Source organism: Schistocerca nitens, chromosome 1 (genome assembly GCF_023898315.1).
Source record: "Schistocerca nitens isolate TAMUIC-IGC-003100 chromosome 1, iqSchNite1.1, whole genome shotgun sequence".
NCBI classification, from domain to species: domain Eukaryota; kingdom Metazoa; phylum Arthropoda; class Insecta; order Orthoptera; family Acrididae; genus Schistocerca; species Schistocerca nitens.
In genome coordinates, this window is record NC_064614.1 from 144,992,287 (window position 1) to 145,002,376 (window position 10,090).

Genomic DNA, 10,090 nt, shown 5'->3' on the forward strand with positions numbered 1-10,090 from the left:
TCTTCACTGAGAGCACCATCACTGGATATTCCTACTTGACATGTTGCAGCAATAGCTGATGCCTCAAATGCAATCGGACTCTCCATTCATCTTTCAGCAGGATGGAGCTCCACCCCATTTTCTTGTAAAGTTCGTGGGTGCCTGAACACGGAGCTGCCGCATCGATGGATCGGCTGTGCTACAGAAGGGGACCGCTGTTTCATGAAATGGCCTCCCCGATCACCAGATCTCATTCCGTGTGACTTTTTCCTGTGGGGGCACATTAAAGATCTGGTGTATGTACCGCCTCTACCACATAATGTAGCATAGCTCTGGGAGAGAATACAGGAAGCAACTGCCACAGTCGACGATGCCATGCTGGGATGGGTATGGCAAGAATTCTATTACCGTACTGACGTCTGCTGGGTCACTCACGGTTCGCATATCGAATGTTTGTTAAAAAACTTCCAGAGTTTCTCTTCAAAATGCGATATTTATGACATCTATACAATGTTTAGTTCTTGTGCAACAAATAATTGAAAGTGTTCCTGTACTTTATGTACATCCTGTCTACATGCTCATCCACATAAGCTTCTTATTGTGCAACAAGTGAAGCCAACTGATTTTGCTGCACATGAAGGCTTTGCTCGCAGATTGTAAGTGATTTTGAGTGATAATGTGATTTTATTGATGAGTGAAGAAGCTCATTTTCATTTAAACTGGACAAATTAACAAAACCTACATTACTGGGCTCCTGAGAATCAACCTTATTCAATAGTGTTCTATACACACTGAAAAAGTCAGTCTGGTCTGCTCTTGGCTCTTTTGGCATTACTGGGCCACATTATAATTATAATTATAATAATAATAATTATTATTATTATTATTTTGGCTCGATACATTGATATGCCTGAAACGATATTGAAAAAAGAACTGAGAAGATGAAGAATCACTTTAAAAGATCTTTGGCTCCAGGAGGATGATGGTGCATCACACACCACAAATGCTTTAATGGTAGTTCTTTGAGGATGTTCTTCCGGACACATTATCTCATGTTTTGGCAATGTTCCTTGGCCTCCCAGATCTCCAGATTGCTGCTTTCTCTGCAGAGACATTGGTCTGTGTGATGGGGATTTGGAGAAGAGACTTGAATCATGCACTTGGAAGAAGGACATCACCTCAACAACATTATTTTTCACAAATAAGTCTGGCCTACGTTAAATGGCTATTTAATGTCAATAAACATACATTAATGTCCATAAACATACATTATTTTGTCCGTTTTGGTTGGAGAACACCACCAGCCGTTTTCTTAAATTGTGCTGTAGGAAATACTGAAACCTGCGACAAGTACCCCCCCCCCCCCCCTACTTTTTTTTCTTTTTTTCTAAATGATTTTATTCTACCACTACTAGTTTGGGTCCTGAGCCAATTGTGAGGTGGTAGCGTTGACTTCTTTCAAAGTTTTACATTTGTGTCTTCCTGAAAAGCCCTCCTTTACATATTATAAGACAGAGGTTTGATTTTCTTTTACAATCCATACTGATCAATGAACTTAGTAATACAAGATTTAGTTGTCTTTAGTTCAGTTGATTGATCAGTGTGGATTGCAAAACCAAATCAAACCTCTGTCTTATAATACGAGTTCTGTTCAAAAAATTCCGGAACATTTGTAATTTTGTGCCAATGGTGTGTGAGCGAAATGCAGATGGCATCTTTGCACATCCCTATGTTTGATGTCTAACTGCCAGAAGTTTCATTGTTGTATGCCTTTCAGTTATTGTTCAGTGAAGCATTGAGTAGAATGTTGTGTCACACAGTTTGCGAATTTCGAGATGGCAGAGTTAGAGGAGCAATGTGTGTGCATTAAATTTTGTGTGAAATTCAAGAAAATCTTTACGGACACACACCAAATGATGCTGGAAGCCTACGGGGATGAGTGCTTAAGCTGTACAAATGGTTCACATGGTTTAAAAATGGCAGATGATAGTTAAAGATGGCCCTCAATCAGGACGCCCTTTGACATATACCAACAACGGTCATGTCAGGTCTGTCAATGAAATTGTGTGTGCCAATTGAAGACTGATTGTCCAAGTGATTGCAGAAGAATGTAATATTTTGGATGGACCGTGCCATGAAGTCCTGACACAGCATCTTCGAATGCACACTGTTGCTGCCAAGTTCGTCCCAAGGTTCATGAGTCAAGGCCAGGAAGACCTTTGCCTCACAATCTGTGAAGAGCTCTTGGATCACACAGATGAGAGATGTTCCTTAAGGGAATCATAATTGGTTATGAGATGTGGGTCTACAGTTATGATGTTGACAGCAAGGTTCATTCTTCACAATGGGTTGGGAAAGTTTCTCCATGACCACAAAAAGATCATCAGGTTGGGTCAAATGTCAAAGCCATGCTGATAGTTTTCTTTGATTCATCATGAATTAGTGCCACAGGGCCAAACTGTTAATCGACGAAACTATCGAGGCATGTTGCGATACCTGTGAGAAAATGTGAGAAGGAAACGGCCTGAAATGTGGCAAGACAATTCATGGCTCCTGCATCACGATAACGCACCCTCACATTCATCCCTGTTGGTGTGTGACTACTGCACAAAAAATGAAATCACTGTGCTGCCTTACCCTTTATACTCTCCAGACTTGTTGACCTTTTTTTTTATTTGCAAAGGTTGAAAACCCCATTGAAAGGATGAATAGTTGCAATGATAGACAAGATAAAAGAAAATTCACAGACTGTGATTCACGTGATCCAGCAAGAGGCGTATTAAGACTGCTTAGGGAAGTGAAAACAGTGTTGGGAGCGGTGCATCAATTGTGGAGGGGAGTATTTCGAAGGAGACCATACACAATAAGTAAAAGGTAAGTGAAGAAAAATTTTGTGGACAAAGTTCCAGAATTTTTTGAACAGACTTCACAAGTAAAGGAGGGCTTTTCAGGAAGACAAATTAAAACTTGAAAAGAAGTCAACATTACCATCTACAATGAGCTCAGGCCAGAAAGTAGTAATGGTATAATAAAATAATTTCAAATAACTTGTGGCTGGTTGCAGTATTTCCTACAGTGTAACAAACAAGCATTAAATTCAAAATTGACTATGTATTCCTTATTTAAAAACTTTCTGTCTTCCGTGTGTCACCCTGTATATCTTACCCAAGTCCAAGGGAAATGTTGATCCAAAAATATTTACAGAAACTTTTGCATAGTGAATATCAGTGTTTTATATGATGGATATAGTGATGAAGCATCTGTAAGAGTGGCTAATATAACACTTCTGAGTGACTATGAATATTCTTGGTCATATTAAGGTGAGTTGTCAACAAGAATCCTGGCAGCAGCATGCAAGTCTGTACATGGCAGTGCACGATGCGTACTCAGAAATAACTCTCATTCTTAGGTAACTTTGACTACGAATCGTCATGCCCTGAAATGAGAAATGTCCACCCATTATCCCTCCCACCCCTGCGACAGTGCTATTCTGCCATCCATTCCTACACAACCCCTGCTCCCAACTCCTTATCTCATAGCTCATATCCCTGTAATAGCCCTAGATGCAAGACTTGTACCATACAACCTCCCACCACCACCTGCACCAGTCCAATCACAAACATCACCTATCCCATCAAAGGCAGGGCTACCTGTGGAACCAGTCAAGTCATCTACACGCTAAGCTGCAACCACTGTGCTGCATTCTATGTGGGCATGACAACCACCAAGCTGTCTGTCCGCATGAATAGCCACCGACAAACTGTGGCCAAGAAACACCTGGACCACCCTATTGCTGAGCCCGGCACCCAACACGACATTCTTAATTTCAGTGCAACATGGATCCTTCCCACCAACACCATCTCTTCTGAATTGGGCAGGTGGGAACTTTCCCTGCAATACATCCTATATTCCCATAACTCTCCTGGCCTCACCTATCCAGCCCCTTCCCTGTTACCATTCCAGCACTACACAGCCCTCTATTCCAAAAATGCACACAGTCTTCTTACTTCTCTCCCTTTCCGCTAACCCCTCCCGCCTGCCACCACCACTTCTCCCCTGCCTTCCTCCGTCTATCCTACCAACTGTACCTAGCTGCCCTACCCTCTCTCCACCTCGTCCCTGCACGCTCCCTAGCAGCACTTCATCAGCCCCCCCTACCCTGCTACCCCCCCCCTCCCCACCCAGCCTCCTCCTTACCCCCAACCAGTGGTCTCTCCCATCATGCATTGCTGCTGCTCAGTGTGGCTTCAGCTCCCAGAGACTGAGGTCATGTGTGTGTGAGTTGCATTTGTGTGTGTGTGTGTGTGTGTGTGTGTGTGAGAGAGAGAGAGAGAGAGAGAGAGAGAGAGAGAGAGACATCTATTTTTGACAATGGTCTTATTGGCTGAAAGCTCATTTTGTAACTGTCTTTCTGTTGTGCCTATCTGCGACTCAGCGTCTCCACTATATGGTGAGTCGCAACTATCCTTTTCATAAAAGAATTACTTTTACTATTTGGTTATCAACTTCATACTGGGAGCTTTCACAAGGACTAACAGAAGTTAAATTCATTAGCAAAATTAAATTAATGAAACAAAATCAGAGCATGCACATACACGCACGCGCAACACCCCCTCCCCCCCCACAACACAATACAACACAACACACAGACACTTGTGCCCCTAAATAGTGCCAGCTCCAAGTAGGGGCGTGTGTGTGTGTGTGTGTGTGTGTGTGTGTGTGTGTGTGTTTGTTTACAGACTGGCTTAAGAAATGACTGAAAGCTAGCAAGTTTTCTCTCTCTTTTGCATGTGTCTCTCGACCCTCAACATTTCTGCTATTTGGTGAGTGGTCTCCTTTACTCCTAAATTATTTACATTCTACCAGAACTTTCCTATGAAACTGAGGTTGCTCATCTAACAGTAAGCTGACATTTTGTGTCATATGTTTGTTAATTACCAAAAAGGAAAATCCATGATAGAATAATGACAACATTATGAAAAGGATAGATTGCTACTCACAACATAGAGATCTTGAGTCGCTAACTGGTGCAACAAAAAAGATAGCTAAACACGCGAGCTTTTGGACACACACACATGACCACTGTCTCTGGCCACGGAGGTCAGGAGTGTGTTTTGTCTACTTCATCAGAAGGGCTTTTGGCCAAAAGCTCACATTTAGCAGTCTTTTTGTAGTGGCTGTCTACAACTCAACATCACCTCTGTACGATGAATAGCAATCTATCATTTCATAATATTGACATTTGTTAATTTTGAATATTTTCATTCCTTTCTTCTTTCTTTACAGAATGTAAAGTTTTATATTCTACCTCATATGAGTAATTTTCTGTAAGAAGATGATCAGCAAAGGTTGAATCTTTCTTTCCTAAACTCAAGCTTGTTTTATTTTCAGATAACCTAATAGTCACAGCTCTTCCTGAATGACCAATGACTTTTCCACAGTGCTTGCACATGATTTTACACACACCACTCTATGTCAAGGGTAGCAGTTCATCTTTACTATTGTATGAGAATTTTGAAATGCTGTTGGATAGATAAAAAATCTACTCACCAAGCGGCGCAAAACACACACACGAATGGCAAGCTTTCGGAGCCAGTGGCTCCTGCTCCTTCTTCAGGCAGAAGGGTTGAAGGGGAAGAAAGAAGGGTGAAGGAAAAGGACTGGAGAGGTCTAGGAAAAAGGGTAGATTTTGGGAAAGTCACCCAGAACCCGGGTCAGGGGAGACTTACTGTACGGGACGAAAAGGAAAGACTGATTATTGGGGACTGCATCAGACAAGATATGAAAACCTGAGAGCTTAAAGGTGGAAGACAGGGTAATATGCAAGACACAGGTTACTACTAAAACATCATGCACAAGTTGATTTTCTTGTCTGATGCAGTCCCTAATAATCAGTCTTTCCTTCTCATCCCACACAGTAAGTCTCCCCTGACACGCTGTTCTGGGTGACTTTCCCAAAATCCACCTCTTTTCCTAGACCTCCCCAGTCCTTTTCCTTCACCCTTCTTTCTTTTCCTTCAACCCTTCTGCCTGAAGAAGGAGCCACTGGCTCCGAAAGCTTGCCAATCACAATAGTCCTTTACGTGTGTGTTCTGCCACCGCTTGGTGAGTAGATTTTTTATCTATCCAATTAAATAATATTATAAATGGTTCAAATGGGTCTGAGCGCTGTGGGACTTAACATCTGAGGTTATCAGTCCCCTATAACTTAGAACTACTTAAACCTAACTAACCTAAGGACATCACACACATCCATGCCCGAGGCAGGATTCGAACCTGCGACCGTAGCGGTCGCACGGTTCCAGACTGAAGCGCCTAGAACCGCTCGGCCACACAGGCCGGCCAATTTTATTGTTTTGACTGATGTGCTGTTGGTATTACAAATTGTTGTTGTGAGACTTTAACGTTTTGTTATCACCAACTCTGCCAGTATATGGGGTGACGCACCAGTTTTTGCAGCTACTAACTAATTCCTTATTGGCTATCATACAGGAATAGTATAATTTCACCCCCTCCCCCTTTTTTTCTGGAAGTTATATGTTTGTTGGTCTGTAGTTCTGACTGAAATGCAGAATCAGATAATGGAACAGATATGGGACAATACACCATCAAATGGAAAGCTGCACATTTATGGCTATTACTGCATCTGTGGTTACAGTTTTTCTGTAAATCTAAGTAAGTGTCTTCTTGTGCTAATATCTATATTAATATCCCAGAAATTTATTGAAGAGCCTCCCAGCTCCTTTGTGAACTGAATTTTCTTATGGTGATAGTTTGAATGTTGTAGTAATGAATCTGCCTAGTGGTACTATTCCATAAATACAAAGCGTCATCCACATATTTGAACCAGTACTTAATTTAACAATTCAGTGGCTCTTTCTGCAATAATTTTTTTTTGACATTGTCCATGAAAATATAAGGCAGTGTAGGACTAAGATGATAAACACATAGCTAGACCATCAAGTTGACTTCAATATGTGTTTTGAAATTGGAAATATTTCTGTTTTCCACACATTTGAGTAGCAACAATTATGTAATTGTACAGGATTTACTTTAGATTTATGCAAAAGATATTTCAGTAATTATATTCACTTATCAGTAAAATCTGTAAAATATTTCCAGTATGGCATGCATGTCAATATAAGCATACCTTGAAAATCAGCATCATTTTGCAACTCTTTACCACAGGCATTGCATCTCTTCTTCCTGATCTGATGATGCACAGTCTTAATGTGTAAATTCAGTTTGGAGCGATAAGCAAAGCGGTGATCACATTCTGAACAAGAATATGGCTTTTCTCCTGTTAAATGAAAAAAGTTTAGGTATTTTAATATATGAACACAAGATTTATTCTAGTATATTTCTATTATGAGGCACTTCAGGGATATACCAATGGTTCTTCAAATGGCTTTTTCTATGAGAGCAATTAAACAATAACTAAATAAAAAGCAACTACCTCCCACAGTTTTATAAGTCTACTGAACACCAGCCTATAAATTGAACACTGCTTCACAATATAAAGTTTACGAAGAGATTGCTGATAGATGTGATGTTCAAAGTAATAGTACTTGCAGGTTATGTAACAAAAAACTGAGGAAAGAAACCAATTTAAAAGCTGGACGCTTTGGTATCATGAAAAATGCTGCAAGATAAACTTAGAAAATGTGTAGCTCACATATACAGATATGTGAGGGGTCTATAATCAAAATATGTGCAAGGTAGATTACAATCACCATCAAGAAGGAGGAAGAAGCTGTGGTGTCACCGCCAGACACCACACTTGCCAGGTGGTAGCCTTTAAATCGGCCGCAGTCCGTTAGTATATGTCGGACCCGCGTGTCGCCACTATCAGTGATTGCAAACCGAGCACCGCCACACGGCAGGTCTAGTCTAGAGAGACTCCCTAGCACTCGCCCCAGTTGTACAGCCGACTTTGCTAGCGATGGTTCACTGTCTACATACTCTCTCATTTGCAGAGACGACAGTTTAGCATAGCCTTCAGCTACGTCATTTGCTATGACCTAGCAAGGCGCCATATTTAGTTATTATAAGTACTATCTTCAAGAATGTATTCTGAACAGATAATATTGTGAATCATGTACCATCAAAAGCGACGTTCATCATTAATGGATTAAAGTTAAGTATCAAACTAATTACGCCCGCTTTCTGAATTCTCATTCCTTGTCATGTTCCAGACCTCATGTCGGTACAGTTCTTCCCTCCTGATGCTAGCCTACTTGAGCTAAAACGCGTGCATTTCGGCCTCCACTCGTAACACGGTGTTGGCTCTTCTGCTAACACAAAAGAAGCAATCATAAATTTTCAAACAGATACTGATGTTGGTTACATAATCTATAATAACACTTTTTATAAAAATGTGGAAGTGGAAACTCAGGAGGAAAAAGTCTCAAGATCTGTGCCAAATATATAGTGATAATATTAGCTACAAAGCAGTTTTATTTGAAAAAGAAGATAGCAACCAGGTTTTGCAAAAAGAACACAAACGCACAACAAAAAATTTTGTGCTTGCACCAACACAAACATAACACAAAAAGAAATGTTACACAACATTTTCAGACCATTATCAGATTCTGTTATAGGTAATATGCGTATCTCAGCTGTTTTTAAGACAGAAATGAAATTCATAGATGTAGTGACACATCCCCCCCTATGAACCACTGATCTTGCTGAAGTGGTGCATCTTGCATGCCTCAACAGCACAGACATCCGTGCCACAGGTGCAGCCACAACAGAGTGGTATCTGCACCGCTAAGCCAGATAAACATGTGGTTCCTGAAGAGGAGAAGCAGCCTATTCAGTAGCTGCGGGGACAAGAGTCTGGATAACTGACTGATCTGGCTCTGAAATATCAGCTAACATGGACTTGCTGTGCTGTTACAGCAAACAATGGAATGCAATGGGGAAACTACAGCTATTGATCTTTCCATGGGCATGTAGTTCTACTGTATTTTTAAACTGTGATGGCATCCTCTTGGGTAAAATATTACAGAGCTAACAGTCCCTCATTTGGATCTCCACTTTGGGAACATTCAGGAGGATGCTGTCATCAAGGAAAAGCAAAACTGGCATTCTATGGGTCAGAGCATGGGATGTTAGCTCTTAATCGGATAGGTAGGTCATTTAACGTGGGAAAAGAAGAGGTTTAAGTTAGATATAAGAGTGCAAATTATAGTGTTTGTTCTGTTGTCTGTGGGGGATGCAAACCATCCATACTGTGGTTTGCTTTAGACAGATTTTATTGTGTAAAGCATATGTCTTACAGTGAACGAGATATACTGTCCACCTGTGATATGCTCTATGACGTCAATTACTTGTAGAACAAACACTTTGTGAACAATGTGACTACAGTACAGCTTTCCTTGTCCTCTTTAATAGCTTATCAAAGGATCTGTTAAGTCTCAAATAACTTCTGGTGAACTGAAAAGATACAACTGACTGGAATGTTCAATGGCATGACGTTTGTATGCAGGAGCAGTTATTGGAAAAGTACAAAATATGTTTCATACACATAAGGAGAATAAACTGTCCACTGGAAAACATCAGAGCCTCCCAAGTTAGAGTGTTGGAATACTTTTTGATAATATCCAAATGATTTTATATCAGAAATGGATGATTATTAATAAGTTTTGTATGACATGCAGTGTATGCTATGTTTTTTAGCCCCACATTCAAAATAACTGCATAGCGCCCTAAATGTCCAGTCCAATTTATTGGCACAGTAATTCATTTCAAGCAAAGGTTTAAAATCAGAAATGCGAAGCCCAAATATTGATCACCTGCCTTACATATTTTACATGTTTCTTTATATACAGGGGTTTGGGCCACCACTAGCAAATTTAGAAGATTATAATTACCCCACACTCATGTTTCAATCAAAAACTTGCAATTTTCAGATTTTACAAAAAACATTATTCATAATATTAATCATATACAGTTCAACAGGTACTACTAAAAAATTTGTCAATGGAGTGGAAGAAGTTTGTGACCAATAAATCCTTTAGAACCCTCTTAAACTGAACTTTATTAGTGGTTAAAATTTTTATGGTGGCTGGCAAGATATTGAAAATGTGTGTTTCTCAATAACTGAAGC